Source organism: Gopherus flavomarginatus, chromosome 1 (genome assembly GCF_025201925.1).
Source record: "Gopherus flavomarginatus isolate rGopFla2 chromosome 1, rGopFla2.mat.asm, whole genome shotgun sequence".
NCBI lineage: Eukaryota > Metazoa > Chordata > Testudines > Testudinidae > Gopherus > Gopherus flavomarginatus.
In genome coordinates, this window is record NC_066617.1 from 352,528,599 (window position 1) to 352,554,811 (window position 26,213).

The 26,213-nt window shown below is 45.9% G+C and overlaps 1 protein-coding gene across 8 annotated transcripts in view; it reads left to right on the plus strand.

Moving 5' to 3' along the window:
• The window catches only part of DLG2 (discs large MAGUK scaffold protein 2), a 1,579,821-nt gene that overhangs the window by 760,517 nt on the left and 793,091 nt on the right, over nt 1-26,213 (plus strand). The gene's annotated exons all lie outside the window — the stretch shown is intronic.

A 26,213-nucleotide genomic window follows, 5' to 3' on the forward strand; every position in this document is an offset into this window, starting at 1 on the left:
TCAGGGTGAAGAGGGATTGTAAAGAAACAGTCCTTTAAATCAATTATAAGTAGAGGCCAGTTGCGCGGAAGCATCGTAGGGGTGGGTAAGCCTGGCTGGAGGGCTCCCATATCCTTCATAACTGCATTTATTGCTCGCAAATCATGCAGCAGACGCCATTTTCCCGACTTTTTGGGGATAGTAAAAATTGGAGTATTCCAGGGGCTCAAAGAGGGTTCGAGATGACCCTTTGCAAGTTGTTCTTGGACCAGTTCGTGTACATGGGCGAGCTTGTGAGCTGGTAACGGCCATTGAGCGACCCACACTGGAGTAGAGGTTAACCATTCTAACCGTAGGATCGGCCGCCCCTCAATGGCCGCTAAGCAAAAGGTGAGTTTTGTAAAACGACTCCCCACTGACTTAAACAGTCACGGCCTAAAAGCCAGACGGGAGCAGAAAGAACATAAGGACGCACCTTTGCAGTTGTAGCAGGGTCCTCATCGTCGCAAATCGTGATATAATAGGTACTGATGTGAGTGGATTGGGTTCCACCAATGCCCCTAACCGAGGTTGCGGCATCTTGTAAGGGCCAGGAGTCGGGCCAAAACTGAATCGGGACAACAGTCACATCAGCTCCAGTATCCAAAAGGGCATCATGTCGGATCTGACGGCCATCAGGGCCATGTAGACACACCATCCGGGAAGGTTTACGTTGAGTTACTGTCATGGCAAAAGCTACCTGTGGAGAATCTGTAGAGCCAAATCCATGAGGACCACGTTCCGTTAATTTAGTCTTTGGCACGGAACTGCGAAATGGAATCAGCTGAGCGATACGAGTGCCAGCTGCAATATTAACTGGAGGAAAGAGGGCCCGGACCATTATTCCGATATTTCCAGTATAGTCCGCATCAATAAGGCCAGGCAGCACAAAAATTCCTTGTTTAGACATAGAGGAACGGCCGATCAGAAGAGCACTAAGTCCGTATCCCAGGGGGCCATTCACTACCGAGGGAACGACTTGCACCTTATCGTTGTCCAACGTTACATCTGCGGCTGTGGCCAAGTCCACTCCGGCACTTCCTCGGGTGGCTCCTGTGAGGTATTCCAAACAACCGGCTTGGGGTTGGGGGATACTTGTATCTTCGCGCCCCCCCGGCGGGCGCTCCGCGTCCCGTTTCCCTGAAGCGGCGTGCCGTCCTTCTTGAAACGGGACCGGCACTCGGATGCACGGTGTCCAAATTTGTCACAACGATTACAGGTTCCCGCGAAAGCCTTTGTCGTGTTTTCGGTCCCCGCCCGCGCACTTTTATTTGGGCAATCCTTTTTCATATGCCCCGGTTTTCCGCATGCAAAACAAACTCCGGACGGGCGGGAAGGCTTACCGGCTCTCACCAAAGGCTTAAGGGCTACCGCCAATGCGGATGCATGGGCCTTTGCATGTATCTCTGCTTTATCTGTCTCTTCATATATTGACGCTCTGCTGCAGGCCTCCACCATCTCAGTTAAGGAAGCAGTTTTTGGCAGGGTGGCTAGGATACGACGACAAATGGCGTTGGCATTCTGCGTGGCAAGATCGAGTCCAACGGCTGTTTTCGCCTCGGCTGTCAAGTTTGGGGAGCGATCTATTGCTTCTCGAAGTCGGTCAAGAAATGTGGAATAAGACTCTGAAGGGCCTTGGACAATTTTTGCATATGGTGGAATCGGTTTACCAATTTGAGGCACATCTTTAAAAGCGGCCAAAGCCAGTTTTTGCGATTGCTGTAATACTCGAGGATCAAGGCGGGCTTGTCGTTGTGGATCTGCATAAGCACCAGTTCCCATAAGCATATCCTGAGTAGCAAAACGTAATGGATTATTTATATCCAATTCAATATTCTGTAGCATAGCCAGCTCCACACGCTTTGACCAATTATCCTTCCACAACAGCCGTTGAGTAGGTGTTAAAAGCATATCTGCAAACTTTGACGAATCGTAAGGACACATAGCTTGTCCAACAAATACCTGCTCCACAAGAGACTGCACATATGGATTATTCATGCCATAAGACATTATAGCCTTCTGTGCCTCACGAATGAGTTTCCAGTCCAATGGTGCCCATTGTCGCCGGGCAGGATTGTTTGGGTCCGGCATAATAACCGGAAAGGCACTGGGTAAAAATTCCCCTTCTATGCGTGCTTCTTTTATAAGTCCATGCCATCGTCGGACCGGATCAGGCGAGCCTGCTCCAGCGCCTGCAGAGGAATACGCCGGCCGGGTAGTTGGCGGGGCTGCAGGTGCAGCCGCTGGACGCGGCGGAACCGCGGGTGGCTGATTAAGAAAAGCGCAGCGGGCACGACTGGAGGCCGCGGGCGGCTGATTAAGGAAAGGATTGGAGTGGTTCGGAGGTTGCAAAGGTCTCGGGGGCGCGGTCAAAGGTCGACCTGGTAATCGCCCACATTCTCCACGGCACCCCAAACGACCGCAACGAGGACAAGAAGTATCCGGTGATGGAGTTCCGTGGACACCACAATCCCAATCTCCACAGGTGCGACAGGCAACGGCGGCACCGCCCGTACGCAAAGTGGGATCCAGTGGCTTAGTGTTATGGGCCGTATATTTCTCATAGCCCGTATGCAAGGTGGGATCCGGTGGCTTAGTTTTATGGGCCTTATATTTCTCATAGTCCTGCAAAGTCTTTAGAAGATGAGATTGAGGAGGGACAGGCTCTCCCGCCATGCGGGACAAGTGATTCAACATCTCCTGCAACTGGTATCCTTGTCGCCTCATCTCCTCACGAAATTCCGCGGATTCCAAATAGGGAGGATAATCGACATCCATTTTGCCAAAAGAATTGTCCGAATCCGGAGGAAGAGGGACCGTGCATGGATCAATGTCAGTCCCATCAGGGTCAAAACCAGGTGCAGTAGGGATAACTGTGTCCTCTCCTGGTGCAAAAAATTCTTTAGCTCCGACCGGGAACACGACGGGTGGCTCAGGCAGCACCACAGACGACTCATCCTTATCCCCAGCCGGGGACACAGCGGGCGGCTCAGGCGGCACCGCAGGCGGCTCGTCCGTCTTCTTCGATCGGAAAATCTCCTCCACGGCGGCCTGAACTCCTGCTTCGGCAGCGAGTGTCTCCACTACTTTCTTTGCCTTGCACCATATTTGACTAAGGGAGACAGCCTCTTTATTGCCGTGGGCAACCGACCCCCACAGATCTGATCCAAGTTGCTCCCAGACAGTCTTGTCGAAGACAGTGTTCGGGGTAATAAAAAATCCTCGTCGCTGCCCCCACTTAAGCAGACGGGACAGTGGTTCAGGGGAAAGCCTTTCTCCCTGCTTTTCTGCTATACGCAGCAGAAATTCGTGCACTGTCTTCTCCTCTACAGACAATGCAGAACCCATATTTTCTTTATAATATGCGGCCGCTCACCTGTGAGCTCACGAACGTCACTCTCGGACGACCAGGAGCCGATATCCCCTCGGTACCTCCTGCCGCGGCCACCACCTCCGCTTTTCTTCTCTCGAGCACTCCGACCAGGTCCTGCCGGATCGGATCACGTCGGGGTCACCAATTGTGGCGTCTCAATGCGGAGCACAGAAAATTCTCACACAACACAGCTGTAAGCAAGTAAAAAAGCTTCTTCTTTATTTTTACTTCTACTTCCTTATATAGTTGATTTCAGTTACATAAGGGCTAGCCATGCATACTGACGTTATACATACTAATCATATAATTGGACAAAAGCATACTATCACGCGCGCAGCATGCACAAAGCAACAATCCTGCAGGCACCATAAAAGGTCCTGTTTACTGTACTATGCAAGGTCAGATAAAACTCAGACAGTCACATGATTATAGCAAGGGTCCCAGTATTTTTCCAGACTGACTTGACAAATTGCGGCCTAAAATACACGATAGTTGCCCACAGTGGGGGAGTTGTGAGGTGAGGCGTTCTGGCCCTTTACGGTATCAAGGATGGCCATTTTTGTTTAAGCAAGGGAGATGACTTCTTGTAGATAAGGCAAAGAGACAGCCTTTATTTACCTTGGAGATGGAAACTTTCCTGTAAGGTCACTTGTCCCGGGCTGCTAATGTGGTGATGGTGGTAGGCAAGCTCAGTGCTGAGAGGTGGGTGGAGGAGAAGAGTTGTTCCTGATCTGTGGAGCTGCCCTTTAAAGCCTCTCAGCCCAGTTCCTGCAGTGGTAGCAGAAAGCACTTGCTACATAGAGGGAGTGCAGGGAGGAGAGGGGCTATGCGACACTGCTTGTATGCTCCTGTCGAGTGCAAGTCTCCCTGTGATCCTGTTTAAGGATCTCTGACTCTGTCCTCTCAGGCAAGGCCAGTGCAACCTCTAGGCAAACTAGGCGGCTGCCTAAGGTGCCAAGATTTGGGGGCGCCGCCACCAATCAAGATGCTGGCTGCAGATCCTAGACTGTAGGGAGGACGTATATGATAAGAACCACGCTCCCAGTGAATTGCTCTCCTGCCATTTAGAAAGCCAGCGAAGTCCTTTTTGATTGTGAATCGATAATTGTACAGATAGGGCTGTGTTTGTAGGTGCATTACAGTAATAGCGACTCTGTCTTGTAGATTGCACAGTAGCCAGAAGGAGAGTGCAGCAGATTGTGGGGGGAAGTTTAAGACCCCCGCTGGGGCTGAGCTGTGCTGTCAGTGTGGTGCAGGCCGGGGGCGGCTTGCACATGGCATGTTCAGAGGATGGGCTGCAGGATTTCCAGACAGAGGCTCTTCTTCCTGGGGAGAGAACAGGGCCGGCTCCAGGCACCAGCTCAGCAAGCAGGTACTTGGGGCGGCCAAGGGAAGAGGCAAGAGGTCGGGCTCTTCGGCAGCAATTCAGCAGTGGGTCCCTCAGTCCCTCTCGGAGGGAAGGACCTGCCTCCGAAATGCCACCGAAGAAGAAAGCAGTGAATTGCCGCCGATTGCGATCGTGGCTTTTTTTCCCCCCTACTGACTGGGGCAGCAAAAACCCTGGAACTGGCCCTGGGAGAGAAGGAAGGGATGCCGCAGCTGGCAGCTTTGAGGGCTCTCTCACATGGAGGGATGGCTAAGCCACTTTAACACACCTCCCTGCGACCCAGCTTTCTACTCTCCCGACCATGCTTTGGCGTGAGAGCTGCACACTCTCTGCCTCAGAGTCCTGCCTGTCCCACGCCCCCCTGCCGGAGCAAGAGCCCAGCATTCAGCTCACCAGCCCGGGCACATGATGGACTCGTGAAGGCAAAGCAGCCCATCCTCTGAACATGCCATGTGCAAGCCGGCCCCGGCCTGCACCACACTGACAGCACAGCTCAGCCCCAGCAGGGGTCTTATACTTCCCACCACAATCTGCTGCACTCTCCTTCTGGCTACTGTGCAATCTACAAGACAGAGAGCTGCACACTCTCTGCCTCACAGTCCTGCCTGTCCCACGCCCCCCTGCCTGAGCAAGAGCCCAGCATTCAACTCCCCAGCCTGGGCACATGATGGACTCCTGAAGGCAAAGCAGGCGACATGCTCCCATTGCTCTGTTGCAATTTCACTTGGCCCACTGCTGCATGCCAGGTACTGGAGAGGAGAGCGCCCATTTCACCTTGCGGCTCTTTGAATTCCACCCCACACACTGCCCCCTAGTCAAACCCAGATTGTGCCCTCTCCCCCCTCCACACCCAAAACTGGTCTCCTCCCCTTCCCCTTCCCCTCCCCAGCCAAGCTCGAACCTGCACTGATGGAACCCTATCCGCTTCCCTTCCCTATCAAACCCGATTCCCTCTCTGATCGAACCCAGTCTGCTTCCCTTCTGCTCCTCAGCCAAACCCAATCCCCCACTGACCCTAACCCAGTCTGCTTCCTTCTCCTCCTGGCCACACTCGAACTGTCACTGTGGTCTGCTCCTCACTGTGGAGTCTCTCATTTAGACTCTTGCCCCAGCTTCTCACTTAGTCATGTGCATCTGCATATGTCTCTTGCTGTTTTCTTTTGCTAGCTTCTAAAGATTGGCTCCACTTTCCCTGGCTGTCATCCCCTTAAGTGTTGGGAGGGCATGGAAGGGCAGAGTAAGTCATGGACCCATAGTACTCTGGTTGTCTGACAGGATTGTCTGACTGCTTCTTGCACTGAGTGGTCTGAGTGGTGTTCTTCAGCACTGACTTGAAAGCCTGTTCAAAAGCCTCTTCTCATGTTGGGATCTGAATGCCGGAGTAGCATCATCTGCACAAGGAAAGACTACCCAGAGTATCTCTTACTGTACTCTCTGTTCTTGGGCTACAAGACTTCTGTATTCAGATTAATTCAGTTTCATTTCTTCCAGGATGTGCTCTTTTTTCTCTTCCCTCCACCCTCGCCTGGTTCTCAGAGATGCTGTGTATACAGAGCATCATTTATTGCTGCTGAGTGACTAAATGTGATGGAGCACTCTCTCTTTCAACCCGAGATTGAAATCCATGTGCTTTCAACCAGTATGTGTGTGACAAGTGTCATTTTGGCTGATGAACTAGGGCCCTCCAAAGATAAAAGTGTGAACTGTCAATGTTCTGTAGTAGGGGAACCGTAACAACTTAGACCCTTTTCAGATTGGCATGGAGAGGGACCTGAAGTGGGTTACATGTGCTTCTAGAGAGGCAATAAATATCTCCTTATAAAGATCTGGAGGTGTAGATGTGACTATAGTATAAATCAGGGGTCAGCAACCTTCCAGAAGTGGTGTGCCGAGTCTTCATTTATTCACTCTAATTAAAGGTTTCGCGTGCCGGTAATACATTTTAATGTTTTAGAAAGTCTCTTTCTATAAGTCTATAATCTATAACTAAACTATTGTTGTATATAAAGTAAATAAGGTTTTTAAAATGTTTAAGAAGCTTCATTTAAAACTAAATTAAAAGGCAGAGCCACCAGGACCCAGGCAGTGTGAGTGCCACTGAAAATCAGCTCGCGTGCCGCTTTTGGCACCCATGCCATAGGTTTCCTACCCCTGGTATAAATGTTTGTTTTCTCTCTGATAACTGGTGGAAATGTTGAAATATTTCCTTACCAAGTAGAATTCCAAGTACTGGGGTCTTAATACAGCCTGTCTGTTGCTCTGTCAGGAGCAAGAAACTGCTGACAACTGCAGTTGCATAAATCTGTCAGAAAATCCCACTGAGAGTTGTTTTCACTGGAAAATTTGAACTGTCTTGACCCAGTTTTGTGAATGCAGGTCAGAATTCTTGGTGCAAAGGAGAAACATGTAAAAGGTAACACAGTCACAAGTTCACCTCGACCAAGAGGGGTGAAGGGATTTACGTCTGACAAGCAATCCAAGTGGAATGCTTGAAGCCCAGGCACTATGGTAGGTTGCTAGATAAAGAGTTAAATATTTGACCGAATAGCCTTTAAATCATTCTCTGAGTGGGATTTCACAGTGGGGTCTGTGGCCCCAGAATGAATGTTTTTTTATTTGAATGATTTGACTGCCTTTAGTCAAATAAATCATTCAAATTAAACATGTCTTTAAAGTGATAGAATGATTTGCACAGCTTATTTTCTTTTGAATGGAGAATCATGAATGATATATGTGATGTATGTAATTGATCTCATTCAGTGGTGAATGCAAGAAACTGGATTTTGTTATCACAGGACCAGGCCTTATTTTAAACTTTATATCTTGATTTTTGATAAGCTGGAAGGAGTGAGTTTGGAGGAGGAAGAAGCCACCTCTTTGCACACATTACTTTTGCTATTCTTTCAAGGAGGAAATCTGCCATGATTATATGAGCCGAAAATTGCCTTTTGCTGAAATATCCCTGTGTGGTTTGTTTGAGCTTGACGTTTAGTATTGAGCCTCTCTGGGCTTGAGGCTTAGCTCTAATTTTGGCACCAAAATAAGTGGCAAGATGTGGGCCAGAAGTGTCCCAATAGTGACTGCTGTGCACGTCTGAAAATCTGGCCCTTATTTAGGTGACTAAATGGAAGCAAAGTTCTATTTGAAAATCTGGTCCCAATTGTAAGTGCTGAACACTTGGAAATGTTGGCTTTGAGCCCTTTTGAAAATCTGTCCCCCTAAAACACAGTTGTCAAGTATGATGGATGTTGTATTGGAATTTGGATAGCGTGTGAGACACTGCTGCCTGCCACCCTTCAGTGGCTGGGTATCATTCAAGTATCTCGGGTCTCGTTTGCATGAGCTGGGACACAATATGTGTTGGAAGAAAACAGAAAGGGCAATCCAAACAGTATATTGAAAAGTCATAGCTTTTGCACAGCTGTCAAGGTTTTTTCCCCACTTTGAACTTTAGAGTTCAAGAAGTGGGGACCTGCATGATCACTTTTAAGCTTAATTACTAGCTTAAATCTGGTACGCTGCCACCAGCCAGAAGTTAACATCTGGCACACTTTCTGTTCCCCCAAAACCCTCCCTGGGGAACCCAAGACCCAAACCCCTTGTGTCTTAAAACAAGGAGAAATTAACCATCACCCTCTTTTCCCCCCCAGACTCTCCCCTCCCAGGGTTGCCTTGAGAGGCTTACACAGATCCAAACTCCTTGGATCTTAAAACAAAGATGAATTAACCATCTCCCCTCCTTTTTCCCCCACCAATCCCTGGTGAGTTCAGGGCCAATTCCCTTGGATTTTAAAACAAGGAAAAATCAATCAGGTTCTTAAAAAGAAAGCTTTTAATTAAAGAAATAAAAGGTAAAAATTATCTCTGTAAAATCAGGATGGAAAATGCTTTACAGGGTACTCAGATTCATATAGACTAGAGGGACCCCCCCCCAGCCTGAGATTCAAAGTTACAGCAAACAGAGGTAAAAATCCTTCCAGCAAAAACACCATTTACAAGTTGAGGAAACAAACGTAAGACTAATCCGCCTTGCCTGGCTATTACTTACTATTTTGAAACATGAAAGACTGATTCAGAAAGATTGGGAAAGCCTGGGTATGTGTCTGGTCCCTCTTAGCCCCAAGAGCGAACAACAAACAACACAAAAAGCACAAACAAAGACTTCCCTCCACCAAGATTTGAAAGTATCTTGTCCCCCTATTGGTCCTCTGGTCAGGTGTCAGACAGGTTCACTGAGCTTCTTAACCCTTTACAGGTGAAAGAGACATTAACCCTTAACCATCTGTTTATGACAGCAGCCCAGTAACTTTGTCTATTTAAGGGTGCTTCCTTTATGTTTAACAATGATTATAATGTTTTGGGTATATAGTTTAATCGTTGTTTTAAGAATACTCCCAAAGCAATAAGAAATCTATAATGTGAACAGCTTTTATTTTTCCATGCTTTACAAGGAAAATGCGCCTTCAAGGAGCACAATTTACTTCCATTGTTTATCATTGTTCTCTTTCATTTCATTGTGACTCTAGTTTAACTTCAGATTTTTAACATGAACTATGCTCTTATGTTTGCCTGTAGAATGTATTGTTCAACTATGCAATGCTATTAATATATTCAGCTAAAAAACCTGTGTTAAGAGTGCTTAGGATGCACAGTGAATTCCTCAGTAGTAAGAAAAGGACACTATTTAAGGTTGCCTGAGCAACTTTAATTCTGTTATAATGTTGAAGCTTAAAGGAGCTTCCGCAAAACCCTTGCTTTGCCCTGTTCACTGAGAATGAGGCACTTTTCTGTATTGATATTACTGAAATGTTTTTGTATCACATTGTGTTTAACAAATTGTGTTGATGCCCTAGCTTGTATGAGAAAAATGGAAAATGAAAAGGTCTCAGTCAAAAATCCTCGTCTTGTAGTTTTCTTCGTTTGACACTAGATGGTGGAATTTGCTGGAAATCCTTTGGTCTGGGACAGCAGGCCTTCAGTGACCAGTTATTGAGAGGGTTTTCAGCATATGGGTGGGAAGTGCTTATTCAATAGAAATGTAAGGAATGGTATGTTAAGGATTTACTGAACATAGTTACCTTTTAAATCCATGCTGTGCTGAGAGGTCTTTTGGCTATAACATACACAGCTGTATCTAGTATCCAGAGCTATACATTCTCTCACTCTGACTCCCTTTTTTTTTTTTTTTTAAATTCCACCTGGGAATAGATCTAATAAGTGCTCATTAAATGAGAGAGAGAGAGTTCTTAAATCTGATTTGAATTCTTAGTATTAGCTGTTTTTCGTTTTTTCCATCTCCCTTGCTTTTAATATGTGAGTAGCTCATTACAAATAAACTGAAAATATTTGTTATATCTCATTGATTGCATGCATATTTTAGATGTCTAGTTTTCCCAGTCCTTCCCTTTACTTCCTGGTTTAAAGCAAGAGCTGAGTGCCGCCTTCTGGTGGCATTTGATACAGAAGAGAGCATCGGAGCCCTGTGCTGGGATCCTTTCTGTAGAAAAGTTCAGATCCCTCTGCTTCTTTCTTTTCCTTGACAGTCTCACTTGCTGGAAGAGGAGGGGAACTACAGCCTTAATGCACATTATTCCTGGTGCGCATCCCTCGCCCGTGCCACTTCCCGCCTCTTCCATTGGCCTGGGACGGCGAACTGCGGCCAGTGGGAGCCACGATCTGCCGATGCAGCAGATAAACAAACTGGCCCAGCCTGCCAGGATGCTTACCCTCGTGAGCCGCATGACAGAGGTTATCAACCCCTGTTCTAGGACCTTTTGAATGCTAAAAATTTGACTTTGTCTAAGCTGCCTCTTTGTAACATGTTCTGTGTGCTCTAAATGTCATAAATATGTTGATGACTTACTGTCCAGCTTAAATATTCTTTGCTGAGCTGCCACATGTTAATAGTATCTTCACTAGATGATGATAGTTAAATCTTAATTGTTCAGCTTTGTTATCAGAAATGCATTTCTTTCCCCTGAATCTCAAATTCATACAGAAATTGAAATTCATTTTTCTGCTTCCAGTGATTGCTCATGTCCATTGCATTGTAGGTGTGTGTGCTCACCTTTTTGCCACACGTGCACCAGTGCTGGAAGTATTTCCCTCAGGGGTATACATAGGAGACCTTCTCTGGCGCCCTCTGGAGTGGCACTCATAGGTGCTGGTATAAGGGGTGCCGCTGGCTCTCCCCTCCATCAGTTCCTATTTACCGCCAGTGACGGTGCTGGAATGTGTCCTTGCCTCGGTAAGCTTACTTCTCTCAACTGTGTCTAGCTGTGAACTCTTTCTATATAGTTGTTAAAAACTTTTATAGTTTTATAGTCCCCTAAGTGTTAGAGTTAGTAATAGTTGGTTAGTCCTGGACGGGACTTAGCCTAGGGCCGGCCTGGTTCCCGGGTTTCAAGCCTTATGACTGCTGCAAGAAACCTATGACAGTCAGTGATCACCACAAAAGCGGTCTGAAGTCGCTCATGTGAGTTTCCCCCAAGCACAAATATCACATCTGTAAGAGCTTCAGGCCATGAATGAAAAAGAAGCGGGACATTTGTCTTCAAGCTCCCTCGCACTGGCATCGAAGCTGACTAGAACAGAGTCTGCTCTGAGCAACGCAGCCTCAATGTGGAGCATGCCGCTGGCACCAACCCCCATCCCCTGTACTGGCTAAAAAGAAAAGAAAGGGAGAGCAAGGGTGTTCTCCTATATGCCCTAAAGGGAAAGAGAGAGCCAGAGGAGAGCAAAGACTCACGAGGGGCAGCTCTTTCTCTCTGGTTGGTGGCCAGGGGCTCCACCACCTACTGAGCTGTCGAGCCCCTTTCAAGACCCGGCTGCCATCCTGGAGAGCGGCGCAGAGGCACTTGGCACCTGGCAGTGCTGCCCATGCCGGAGGCCTTTCAGGTCACTAAGGACAATCTGTCTCCTCTGGTGCCATCCACACCAGCTACTGAGGTGCCCAGTTAGGGGGAAACTTGCCCTGGAACCTTTCCAGTGGTTTCTGTCAGTACGGCACCGCTCCCCACCACAGAGGGTGCTCCGCCAGCACTCACCTGAACAGTGCCACCAGCCCCCAGATGAGGGTCGGCTGACCTGCCAGAGTGCCCGGCATTGTTCCCGGTCTCTATGCAGTGTTCACTAGGATCCTGGCATTGATCGCTAGCTGTCTGACACAGACCCTTGGAGGCGTGCCGCCAGTCCCCAGAGCCCTAGTGCCAGGAGCATCCAAGTCAGTCTTAAGGCTGGTGGCACCATTCCAGAGGGTTGGTATGCTGGTCCCTGGAGTCCTGTTACCAGTCTCTTGTTCGCCAGTATGGATCCCCATGGGCACGTCGATGGTCTCCAAGACGTTGATCCTCTCGCTCCCGGTCCATGGGGCAGCACTACTTCCATAGTGTGAGGCGTGGATCACCTGGGTACCATCGCCAGTCTGTTGAAGAAAGCCACCAGTCACCAGAATCATAGCAGTGAGAGACATTGTCCTGATACGGCTCTCTCCATGGACCTCCACTGGGGAGCTGACAGGAACGGGGTAGACAGGCAATATCAGTCCTGTCCTGGTCCCTCTGACATGCCTCCCCCTCCTCAAGCTCTGAGAGCAAGGAGGAAGATCTGCCCGTGGGCCAAGGCCCCCTGCCGGGGACATCAGCATTTCCTTCTGGACCTCTAGGGCCAATGACCAACCCCCTGGGCACCTGTGGAACTCCTGAGCATTTTGCAGGGGCATCAGAAAGATGGTCGGCCACAGTCTCCTGCCCACCCCCTGACTTGGAAGTGGAGTCAGAGAAAGCTCCCCAAGGACAACAATCTCCAGCTGAGGCTCCCCTGGCAGAGGCAGTGGAGTTACCAGGCCCACCTGTACCTGCCTGCTCATCATCTTCACCCACTGAGGTGCTAGCAAGGCTCTCTTGCACGCTCTCCCAGGATGATGCAAAACCAGTTAGGAGCTTTTGAAGAGGGTGGCATTGAACGTCGGGCTGGAAGCTGAGGAGCTGGTAGAGCCCTCGGACTCCCTGTTTGATGTACTCAGTGCAGCAGCCCCCTCGAAGGTGTCATTACCAATACACAAGGGAGTTGTAAAACTAATTAAAGCCCTTTGGCAAACTGCATCCTCCTGCCCCCCCCCCCATCTCTAAGCAGGCAGAGCAGAAGTACTATGTCCCCGCTAATGGGTTTGAATACCTGTACACACAACCCGCCCCAGCTCACGGGTGGTGTCAGCAGCCAATGAGCGCGATAGGGGTCGATCCCAGTTGGTCCTGTCTAAGAATAAGGAGGCAAAGAGGATCGATCTTTTCAGTAGAAAGATTTATTCTACGGCTAGCCTTCAGCTAAGAGTGGCCAACCATCAGGCCCTACTTGGCTTAACATCTGGCAGTCCGTGCCACGTTCGCAGAGTCGCTATCAGAGGAGCTCAGGAAGGAATTCCTGGCTATCCTGACAGTGGACAGAGCGGTAGCCAGTGCAGCCCTCCAAGCAGTGGACTCCGCAGCCTGGTCTATGGCTTCTGCCATTTCAATGAGGCAGGCGTCCTGGCTGTAGTCATCAGGCTTGTCGACAGAGGTTCTGCAATCCATCTAGGACCTCCCCTTCAATGGCTTGGCACTGTTCACAGAACAGAGAGAGAGCAAGTTGCATGGCCTAAAAGACTCTATGTCACCTTGCGTTCGCTGGGCCTGTACATCACGGCGCCCATGAGGAAAGAGTTCATGCCAGTAAAAGATCCCACAGGCTTGGGGGCCCTTCCCATTCAGAGCCTTTCCATAAGAAGTGCAGAGGGTACAAGTGCCAGCAAGGCCATTAGCCAGCCTCCTCAGCTCACTCCTGCTCCACCCACACCCAAACCAGGTAATAAGCAGGCATTTTGAGGGTGCACTTGAGGGCAACTTTCTAGCTTGTGTCCTGGATCCAGCATCCCTGTTTTCTCCAGCTGCCTGTCTCCCTTCCTCCCTGCCTAGGCCTCTATAACATCGGACCAGTGAGTTGTCAGAACAATAGTGGGGGTTTACCTTCCAGTTTATTTCTATCCTCCACTTCTATCCTATCTCCCTGCCCTCTTCAGGGACCCTTCTCACGAGCATCTACTTGCTCAAGAGGTGCAGGTCCTTCTGCAAGTGGGAGCGATAGAGGAAGTTCCTCTGCACTTAAGGGGAAAGGGTTTTACTCCTGCTATTTTTTGATCCTATAGCAAAAGGAGTCTATGCCCCATCCTTGACCTGTGGGGCCTCAACAAGTATCTCAAGAAGTTGAAGTTCTGCATGGTCTCCCTGGCCTCCATCATTCCTTCCCTGGATCTGGGAGACTGATACACTGCCCTCAACCTGAAGAATGCCTATTTTCACATATCGATATTTCAGGGACACAAACGGTTCCTGTGTTTCGGAGTTGGGATTGCCCACTACCAATTCACTATGCTCCCCTTTGGCCTAGCAATGGTACCAAGGGTATTCACGAAGTGCACTTCTGTGATAGCGGACTACCTCAGACATCAAGGTATCCAGATCTACCACTGCCTCAATGACTGGCTCATCAAGGGCCGCTCCAGGTCCTAGGTTCAGTGCAGTGTCGAATTTGTGGGCTGCTTGACAAGCTCTAGGCCTCTTGATAAATGAAAAAAATCAAAGTTAATCCCGGTTCAAAGGACAAAATTTGCTGGAGCAGTACTTGACTATCCAATCCAAAGCATTCCTGCTGGAGACCAGGTTCAGGGCAATGGCAGATTTGATTGCCAGCATCATTGCCCATCCGCCCACCATAGCCGGGTCTGCCTCAGACTACTGGAGCACATGGCAGCTTGCACATACATTGTCTGTCACGCGAGACTCAGGCTGCACCACCTCCAGATGTGGCTGGCGTCTGTCTACTGCCGTCCAGACATCATCTGGACAAGATTGTCATGATTCCACCACAGGTACTTATCTCCCTTTAGTGGTGGTCCGATCCAACTCTGGTAAAGGAAAGTGTGGTGTTCACAAGCCCACGACCCATGGTCTCCCTGATTTCAGTTGTGTCCAACCTTGGTTGGGGAGCATATCTCAGTATACTGCAAAATCAGGGATTATGGTCTTGGGAGGATCTCGCGTTACGTATAAATGTCAGAGAACTCAGAGCAATCTGTCTGGCTTGCAGAGTCTTCCTTCCACAGCTGTCTGGTTGAGCGGTGCAGGTGTTGATGGACAACACGGCCTCCGTGTTCTATGTCAACAGGCTGGGCAGAGCTTATTCGTCGGCCCTGTGTCAAAAAGTCCTCCATTTATGGGACTTCTGCATTCAGTCTGAAGTCCACCTGGAATCCTCACACCTCCCCGGCATCGGGAACATGCTGGTGGATCGTCTCAGCAGGTCCTTCTTCCCTCACCATGAGTGATCCCTTCACCTGGAGGTCGTCAGGATGCTCTTTCAGAAGCGAGGAGCTCCCCAAGTGGACTTATTCACCACCAGACAGAACAGGAAGTGTCATCAGTTCTGTTCTCTGCAGTGCCTCAGCAGAGGCTTGCTTTCCGATGAGCCTCTCCTGTCATGGTTGACAGACCTGATGTATGCCTTCCTGCCAGTTCCACTTATCAGCAACGTTCTCTTGAAGATCAAGAGGGACAAGGCGCAGGTCATTATGATCCCTCTGGCATGTTCGCACCAGCATTGGTTTGACATGCTCATGGACCTGGCCGTAGCAGCCACATGGCCACTTCCCAGCTGACCGAACCTACTCTCCCAGGATCACAGTAGGCTCCTGCACCCGAACCTCCCCTCTCTCCACCTCACACCTTGGATGCTGTATAGCTGAACCTAGAGAAATGAACCTGCTCTAGTCAGGTACAGCAGGTTCTCTTGGAGAGCAGAAAGCCCTCCACCACAGCGACTTACCTGGCAAAGTAGAAACGTTTCTCCTGCTGGGCATCAGAGCAGAATATCTCCCCGGCCCAGTCATCTCTGCAGTCCATTCTGAATTACCTGCTTCACTTGAAGCACCAGGACCTCGCCTTTTCCTCAATCAAGGTGCACTTGGCAGCCATATTGGCCTTCCATCCCTGCATCCAGGGTAGATCTGTATTCTTGCTTGAGATGATGATCAGGTTCCTGAAAGGCCTTGGAAGACTCTTTTTGCCAACCCAGGTTCCTCAATAGGACCTTAACCTGGTCCACTCCAGGCTCACAGGGCGACCCTTTGGGCCTATGGTTTCTTGTTCCCTCTCCCACCTGTCGTGGAAGGTTGCATTCTTATGCGTGGATGAATAAATTGGCTGCATATGGTCTAATCTGGTGTCCATTTATGTGCCCACACTCAAATTTAGTCAAAAGTTTGTCAACAGGTGATTATCTATTTTTAGTCCAAGGATGGATTAGCAGGGTAGCAGCGATTTCCCCAATAAGGCCTTTGATCTCTGTCCTGATACCTTTGTAGCTTTGCATTTTGCTTTTCCTTTTCTTTTTAATATACAGTCATTGACAAAGCACTGTGGTTGCACACATCTTGGAGTCTGTGTCTGTTAGTGTACCTTCATTGAATATCCAGTATTTTGCTTCATTAAATAGGATACAAGACTTTTTTTTACAAGTTTCAGTGTACCTTCTTTCTTTTATCTTCTACTGTACTGGGGATATGTGTATACCATCCATCTATATCATTGACCTATGTCTTTTAAATATAAATATCCAAACAAATATTATTAAAAACAAACCACAGATGGGTTCAGGCCTGTTTTGCTTTTGAGCACAGAAGTAGCTCAGAATGTTTTCAATTCTGTTTCAAGGCAAGATGAACAGCTAGCTAGTAAATCACGTCAATAGTATGATAAATAAAATCTCTCTCACTCAATTAGCTTAATGTGGGTAGGAGTATTTCCAAGTTTTGCAAACCCTGTTTTATTAATTCTCTGAACAGAGCACTATAGAAAATGGTGCTCAATCTTGATGTCCTTGTCCTGCTGAAGAATAGCTGGTATTTTCCATTACCATTTCTGATGTAGTCCCTTATTTCATGCATTTGATTTTTGTCCTGGACTATTGAATAAAGGCGTCTCACATGAATTATGTTGTGCACACAGTGTCCTGTTATCTTTCCAGCTTCTGAGAGAGTTAAAAAGAAGCCTAATAAAATTGCTTCTGTCAGTGGATGATTTAATTGGCAAAACCTCAGCAATTTAAGGTAAACCACAGGAATTATAGCTGGCTTTTCTGCAAAATAAATGATGGCTTATGATGGGCAATAGCAAAGCAAAGTCTGACAGCTTCAGAATACTACTAGCCCATCATATGTTGTAAGATTTGCCTGAAGGATTGATAAATGAATTTTTCATTTTCTTCTCTGAGGAAGATACTTTTAAGCTATGGATACTGTCCATTTTATAAAGGGCCTTCCAAATATTACAGGTCTTTTCATATATTCATCTGAACATACACAGTTTCAAGAGATTTGTTCCCTTTTCACTTTCTTCTGGGTACTGTATTTATTAGAATTAATTAGCTGTGCTACTTTATTGTTTTGTCAGCTATTTGATTTAACATTTTAAGGATATTCAGAGTCTTTCCTGGGACTTTATAGCTGATACTGTCTCTCTTCCTCCTGCCCATGCTTAATTTCTATAGAATTTTGTATAATGCTGGTCACTGTAGAATTTCTATTTTGCTTTTCTGTCATTCACTGAACAGTTCTTTATTTTATATAAGTTTGTCATGTGACTGCCTATGGAATGCAGAATGTTTAGTGAATAGATTTGTTGCATGAGTTCCTAGCTGCAATATGTAAAATACATCAGTTGAACATCCTTTTATTTCCTTTTTAATGGGGAAGAACTATTACAAACATCAGACTTGTATGTTCTTTCAATTCCCTGTTTGTATCTAGGAGTAGCATGGCAGATGAAAAGGTACTTGTTTGTCACATAGACTCTGAATGGTCAGGCATCCTCCCGAATCAGGATCTGCTAAGGAAAATTAGCCAACCCAGATCCACCTGTGGATGGCTAATTTGGATAAGGAGCTCAGTGAAAGTTAGCTAAGGGACATCTGAGCCTTATAGGGTTATGCGGGAGCAGGCAGGTGCCCAGGACAGAGATAGGAAGCTTCTGAGGGTGGAGAGAGCTCCTCAGGGGAGCTGGGTAGGAAGCTATTCCTACTGGTATTTCCTGGAGAACAAAGGGTATTGGGGAGAGGAACAGCTTCTAGAACATGCACTCACACTTGTGCGCGCGCACACACACACTCACCCCTCCAGAGGGGAGCGACCACAAAGCTCTCTTGGCAGGAAGAGACCAAGACCCTTAGTTATCAGTGGAGACTGCAGAGCTCCAAGCAGTGAAGAAACCTGGGGACTTACAGCAGAAGGCTTGTTTACATACCACATCGGGCAGTTGATTAAATAAACCCATAAAGGGGCTTTGCTCACTCTATGTGAGTCTCATTGAACTATTTGAAAGCCTACTAGGGAAAAATGAGGTAGAGACAAGACATAACAGTTCCACACCAGACTGCCAGTGGGTATTACTTTATAATATGCTTTGAGATCTGCTGATAAAAAAGCTGTATAGCAGCTAGGTATTATTAGGTAAATTATAATGCAAGAGATTTGTCTCAGGAAAGTCAGCTACCTCTAATGTCATTTGTTTTCCCCAAACCAGAACTTAGAAATGCTCTCCTAGATAATACTTAGTCCTGCCACGAGTGCAGGGGACTGGACTAGATGACCTCTCGAGCTCCCTTCCAGTCTTACGATTCTATGTTTCAGCAGTCCTCTCAGACGTCCACTACTACAGAGACTTTACCAGGCTGTGTATTTTGTACTGAAAAGCTGTGCACCAGTAGTTCATGGGCAAAATCAGGAATTCTAGAAATCTGTTTGCCATGGGAAAAACACGGAATTTGCACTTTTACAGAGACTCTTTAGTTTTTTACAATTTGTGAAAAAATAAAAACATACACAGTAGAACTCCATTTATCTGAGCCTCCATTATTCAGCTCTTCATATTAACCTCCTGGGGCTGCTGCTCGAGCCCTACCTCTGTTAGCTCCAGGTGGTTGGTGGTTCAGTTAATATGGAGAGTTAGATAATGGAGGCTCAGAAGAACGGGTTTGACTGTATATCAATAAAATATTGTGTTCAACTGATACCAATACATATTGTGACTTGAGAAACTGACATTCAGAGTTTTGATTTAATTGCAGAAAAAACCTGGGTTTTTATATTTTAATTGATAATTTTGAGTCTTTTTGTCACGGAAAACTAGGATCGCTGGTCATAATGGATATAGATGCAATTTTTCATCAGTAGAAGCTACATGCGTTCATACCTTCATAAGTAATACATGTATACTAAAAATGTTCTATGATTTCCCAATGAAAAATACAATTTGAGGAAAGGATAGAACAAACTATAACAAACCACAATTCCTAGGATTCCTGAGGGGCGCAGCACAGCTGCCTCCCATATGTAAAGAACAGTTGAATTGAGCAATAGACTGCTCAATATTTATGTTAGTTCCTCTTGTTTCCATGCACTACCTCATCAACTTTCTACTTCTCATGGTGCTTACTTTAATCATACCGTTGTAATAAATCCATCTGGAGCTTGGACTGCAACTGTCATCCTTTAGTTCTTAAAAACACAACCTGTCTATACTTGAGCTATAAGATATCCTTTTGCTGGCTAGTGTTCAAAACTGAACTTGAGAACCCATCTAAATAATTGCTGCAGGCATTATTGTTCTGTTATATTGTTATATTATATCGGGGGGAGGGATAGCTCAGGGGTTTGAGCATTGGCCTACTAAACCCAGGGTTGTGAGTTCAATCCCTGAGGGGGCCATTAAGGGAACTGGGGTAAAAATCTGGGGATTGGTCCTGCTTGGAGCAGGGGGTTGGACTAGATGACCTCCTGAGGTCCCTTCCAACCCTAATAGTCTATGATTCTATGATTCTATAGTCTATGATAGTGGATGCAGCTCAGTGGCGTTACTTGAAATGCTTCTTAAGATGTGAGTTTCACAAAGGTTTCAAAAGCTAGGCAGTTTCTCTGTGTAGTTGGGGGGTTTTAAAATATATATATTTGAAGTAATTATTTAATCAGCTGTCCATTTAATAACACTTCAAAAAGATAACTTATTGCTCGAGCTGGTAGAATAGTAAATTGTATATTTGGCTTCCACTGATGTTCATGTAGTATATTTATTGCATAATATTTGACCATTTATAGAGCTGGTTGAGGATCACAAAATATTTATCAAAATTTTGACATACTGGTGAAATTAATCTGATAACATCTTTGCCAAGCATTGTACTATGTGATTAGCTCTACTCTTTCCCGAGGTTTTACTTTATTTTTTTCTTCCTGTCTCCACTGTACTCCACTCTTTTTCTCTTAAATCACAATGCATCCTTTTCCAAGTTGTCTTCAATGTCCAATTTCTGTCCCCCCCACACTCCTCCTCACCCCTCCTCTCCATTGCCCTGCCCTATAGCCATTGGTGCATCCACACACAGATCTTGGCACCCAATAATCACAGTGTTTAAACAGCTAGCCAAAGACAGACACACACACCGAGGTAGGAGTTCTAGTTATTCAGAACAAGTGTATTCTACCCATCCCTGCATGTTCTGGCTGATATGAGATGATATTTCAGCAACCAGGCTTCGGAGCTGTGCTCCGGCTCCGTTCTAGCTCCAGGCAAAAACCTGCATCTCCACTGCTCTGGAGCTGCCCTGCGCTTCAGCTTCGGGCTCTGCTCCAAAGCCCTGTGCAACTCAGCCGTTCCCACAACTTCATCTTTTTGTTCATCTCTCCAGTTACTCTTTTTCCCCCTAAGTTACAACAAAGTAAAATAGACCCGATTCTTTCCACTCTCAGCTTTACTGTAGAAAATGGGTCGGTTTTTACTCTGCTACTGCTTATGGAAACTGGGCAGCAGAAGAGGCAATGGCATTGGCAGACTCAAGCAAACTTTACTTCATTGGTTATGTTGTTTGTGCCTGGAAGGTGTCTGTTACAACTGTGAGGGCTAGAAATTAATAGCATTCACCAAGGAAAGTTTCCTACCTGTTGAGTGAACTTTTCAAGGCCTGGATGTCACTATAGTTTATAATAAACACATATACTGTACTGCTTTGGATTTGAAAAGTCCTCAGTGGTTGACTTTGTGATTTCAAACTTAAAATAATCATTGCAACTTGCTAATTGACTTAATAAAACGTTTATCTCTGATAGCACTAAGGTGGAAAGGCTGATGATGGTAATGTTGTTTTCAACACACAAACACATTTCCACTTTGAAGTCAGGGTAAATGGTGGTGTGTGGCGATAAGTGATATTAATTATTGGGAAGTGGGCAAAATCATACAAAATTAGCCAGTGGTATACTAGTAGTGGGATTTTCAGTGAGCAGGTTTTGAAGACCACATTCTCTTCTGATTTCATGACTTAACGTGCTGCTGTTTTTTCTAGCAGTTTTTGTAAGCTGTTGGTGTTCTCCTGCTATTTTGCTGGCAAACTTCTTGTGTAGATCTGAGCTGAATTAGAGGCTGTGACTGAAAGCTTCTCTTCCTCAAAGTAAATTTGGATTTTAAATTGAATAGCTGATGGCATATAGCTTTAGTTCCTTCTCTGAAAAGCCTTATGGAATCCTTGACACGTCAGTGTTCCATTAATGCAAATGAAAAGGAGTGGAGTAAGTTGTTGACAAGGCTTGTTCTGCAGACATCAATCTTGGCTAATAGGGAACATCATGAGAAACCTTCTGAAAATCAGGTACAAGGTGTATCAAGTTGAGCACCCCAAAATAGGTGGCCACTTCTCAAAATTGTCACCATTGTGATTAAAGCAGAGGGACGGGGAGGTGTGAGAATTGGATTTTAATCCTGCTTTGTCACCGTGGCCTCACCTATGCCATGAAACTGAACCATCTCTGTCAGTGGATCCCACCTCACTGCCGTGGCGCCTCCTGCTGGTGGTTCTGGGAATTATCTCATTCTTTTCACAGGGCACACTCCTCTGGTGGTTTCTCGCTTGCCGTCGCTTCTGCTCCTGACCTGTGTTGCCTCAAGGATTGCGGTATCCTCTTCAGGACACAGCCCTCTGGCCATGCCCATTCTGTTCTCCCCTCTCTTCTGGGGGAGCAGTAGTCCTCTGTCCAGTCACTCACCTCTGTGGCCATCTGCAGCCCACGGTTCTAGTCACTTGGCCCAGTGGCAAACTGTACCCCTTCACTGGCCACTCCTCTCAGTGGCAAGTGGGGGTTGGGAGGGAGACCCAGGCTCGCCTGCTAATCTGGGTCCTGACCCAGGGACCCTCTAGGTGGCAGCCACGCACTATGTTTCATTCAACCCCCACGTCCATTTCCCTGGGCTACTTCCCCATAGCCCTAGCACCTTCTCTGCCCCCGTATCCAGGCGTCAGTCTTTCAGACAGTCAGGCTGGAGCTTCCTCTTGCTCCCCTGACCCAGCCCAGCACTGCTCTGTCCAGGGTGCTAATGGTTCCCTCAGCCTTTCAGGGACTCAGTCCCTGGACTCCCAAGAGGGAACTGACTCCTCTGCCCTGCAGCTCTCTTTATATATGGGCTTGCTCTGCTACTGATTGGCTATCTGCTGTGCAGCCTCCCCAGGGCTGTTTTAAACCCTTTCCCCAACCAGTGTGGGGCAGATGCAGCAGCAGAGCAGAACATAGTTGAGCTGCAAGCAGTGATGGGGACAAACTGTGCTCAACACCTTTCTCAGCAGCTGTGGTTTCAATTCTGCTGAAACCATGTTGAATACATCTTGTTCTTGTCTCCACCATGTTCTGCCAGATTCAGTCCTGACCCTCATGGACACAGTTTCAGTTTCATAAGTTAGATGAGGTCTTTGTGACCTGGGATAAATCACTTAACTTCACCCTGCTTCCATTGCCCAGCGTGTAGAATGGGGTAAAAATCCCCTCCTTCATAACATGTTTTGAGCTGCTCTAATGAAAGGTGCTGTCTAAGTACAGACCATTGTTATTGATATTTGACCATTATGTGATTGAGATAGTATTGGCAAATCTACATTCGTTAGTACTATAAATTCTGAATGTTGAAATTCTTTTTGTTTCCCTTTAGCCCTCAATCTGCTGGTAGTTTCCAGACTGTCAGTCAAATGAATGCTGGGGAGGGGGAGCTGTTTAGGGGAAGTACACCTTTTATTTGAAGAGACCCACAAGAAAATGGAGTCTTTTTCATATTAGAGTTACAAAGGAGCAGAATAAATACAGATTTACCTGCCAAACACAGAATGTCTGTCTTATTTTTATATATCTGTATAACCAGCACATAGTCATTCATGTTAAGCAATATATATTTAATAGCCTGCCATAAGTTAAGACCAATTTAATATAAATGCTTTGTCACCGATTAACAAAAACAGGGCATTAAAGTTTGACACCCTATCCTTTGCCATGTTTTCTTACCACAGTGGACTGAATCAATGATTGAGTTTCTGGGCCACATCTTGAGCTGCTGTAAATTGGTGTTACTCCATTGGATTTATGCTGATTTATACTGGCAGAGGAACTGACCTTGACTTAATTCATTACTTGCTCCATCCCATCACTTGGTACATCTGCAATGTTGTTGTTTAGTTTTATTCACCTTTGGTATTAACATACTGTCAGAAGAAATAAGTTTAGAGTGTCTGTCTTAAACCTTGTGTCTCAGCAGGCACTGAGATCGAGGCTCATCTTTTTTAATGCAAAGTTATAACAATATCAACATAGATTTTTCTGGCAACTAAGAAATCATTTTTACCCAAGTTATTAGATTAAGAAGAACTTGCTCATAATTTAGTGCTGCAGCTATAGCAGAGCCATTGCTGGAAGATTTTAAGTAGGTGAGATGCTAATTAAATTCTATGCAATTTTAGCTTAGAATTCAGAACGAGGTTGTACACATCTAGTAACCACTCTTTGCACTCCCACGGAGGATTAGGAAGGGAGACACTCATAGAAATATCAACCTCCAAATGGTATATGCTGGAGTACATTGATACAAGTGTGGATTTATGAACTATTACTTACAAATTAGAGCTATAAGCCCCAAGAGTCAAATTATCCCCCTTTGTGTGCCCTCTGTTTTGAAAGACATCAAGAGTGGTTAAAGAAAATTTGACCCAAGCTTTAAATAGTAAAGCAGCCCCCCCCCAACCCCCACTTGCTTATTCATTTTGAAGACTAGGAGAATGTAGGTGAAATCCATTTCTTCCAAAAACACCCCAAGACCTGAGCATAAAGGAGCCTAACTGAGTTAGGGACCCATCGCCTTTCAGTGAGATATGGGCAGCTAACTTCCTTGAACTACTTGGAGAATACCAATTATATGGAACGAAGGGGGAGAAGGTGAAGTTCATGCCCTATCTGGGGCCACGGCATTCTACTGCCGAACAGATGCCCATCCTTATTTTATTATGTTGTGTTTGTAGGTTCTTATACTGCCCCCATGACCATAGTATCTGAATGCCTTGCAGCAGTGCATTTATCAGCATGACTAACTGTAATGTATTTTTTTTCTCCTCTTTTCCCTAGGAAGAGGAGAGGGTTCAGTGGAGTGCATTGTGTGGAAGAGTTTATTTTTTTTTAAATATACGTGTTGCTGTGTGTTCATATTTGAGAAGGTAGTTCAAAGTACTCTGCCTTGCACTTGGATTGGAAGATGGCAAGGTTTGTGATGGCCCTCATGGGAGGCATTCATTCCACAGTCTCAGACCAGCCCTTGAGAAAGCCATGTCTCCTGCACAGATGAGCTTTACCCTTACTGTAGAGCATTTGTTGGATAGAGAAGCACAGTAGTAAACTATGGACTTCATGCCAGACCTTTACGTGGTCTTTTAGATACATAGGGACCAGGCCATGGAGTACCTTGAAGATAAGGACTTCCTTATATTCCTTCTTACCTTTGCTACTACAACTTATGGACTAGACTAGTGGTATAGCTCCTCCGAGCCACTTGCCCAGGGTGCTGAGGCCACTGGATTCCCAGAAGTGCAGAATCTGTGAATATTCCTTGCCCCCCTCCCCTTGAAGCCTTCAGTGACTGATTATGCAGGACTTGTGCAGAGACTTTATTTGGTACGACTTCTTCCTACCCCCCAATGGTTATTTGTATTGCAGTTGAACCTTGAGTCTGTAATCTTTGATCAGGGTTGCATTGTGCAGGGCATACAGTGATGCAGAGTTCCTTTTCTTACAGAGAAGGTCCATTGAATTTGGTAGGGATTAAAATAATAGGGCTTGATAGACATTAACCTAAATCCCTATAAGACATCATCCCCTATTACATTCTTTCCGTAGGTTATCTTGAACTTTCCAATATGATTCTAGAGCTGGGATTGGATTTTCTGTTCAGTTCTATAGAATGGTTTAAAAAAACCTATAGAAAGGCAATCTTATAATATTGTACAGGATCTTTTCCATAAAGGCTGTGCTGGTCCTCTGCATCTGCAACATAAAAATGTAATATTCACATTTGGAAAAGAAACCAGAAATACATTGAAGAAAGCTCCAAGAATCCAGCCCCTTCTGAATTAGAGGAATCATTACGTTGTTTAGTGTAGAACATAAATCCATGACTAATGTACTATTGCTTAACTAATGTGATAATTAATTCATGGCATTGATTTAATTTTGTACTTGTGGTGTTTTGACTTGGTGAATGTAGCTATAGCTTCCAGCAGGTAGGCTTTTCAACATAATCTGCATGACGCTGTCTAGAAGCAATTTATTTTCTTATTGTTTTATTACTGCGTAGTGGCTGGGCTCGGTATTCTGGTGCAATCTGACTGAACTAGCTGCTAGCAGATAGTTCAATGATGGAGGAAGGACAGTTACAGGGTAGGTATAATGTAATTATGTATGCCATGCTATATCATCCTGCAGCATCTCTGGGTCTGTAGTGGCATTTGAATCAATGATTAAAAACATCTCATTTTAATGAAATGAGAAATATTTCATTAGATAGTGTAAGAAAAATCAATATGACTGAATTTGTGAGGTTAGAATCCAGAATTCAAAAGAATCCTCATAATCTAGTTGTTAGATCTTCATTCTCCTAGATCAGTGCTCTATCTGCTATCTCTTCCAGATTACTGTCTGACTTCCTCCAAGTGACTTTCTACTACTTTGAAAGAGAATACTTTAAAAACCATATTTTACCAACCCAGTTCTTCCCCCTTCATTCCTAGGGTGCATTGGGATCATTAGAATGGTTGGCACTGTATGTTTATTGTAAAATGTAAACTTTATAAAAGTGACAAAAGATAATCAAATCTAATGGCAATGGATTTTTATTTAAAAGCTATGGGCATTATTACTGGTGCTGATGTTTCTGGCATTTGAATTAGAGATGTTTGAATATAGATTGATTGTTTCATTGATTCCAAGGACAGAAGGGCCCACTGTGACTGCAACCCAATGGAGCTGGGGATAAGGGGTTTGTGGTGTGGGAGGGG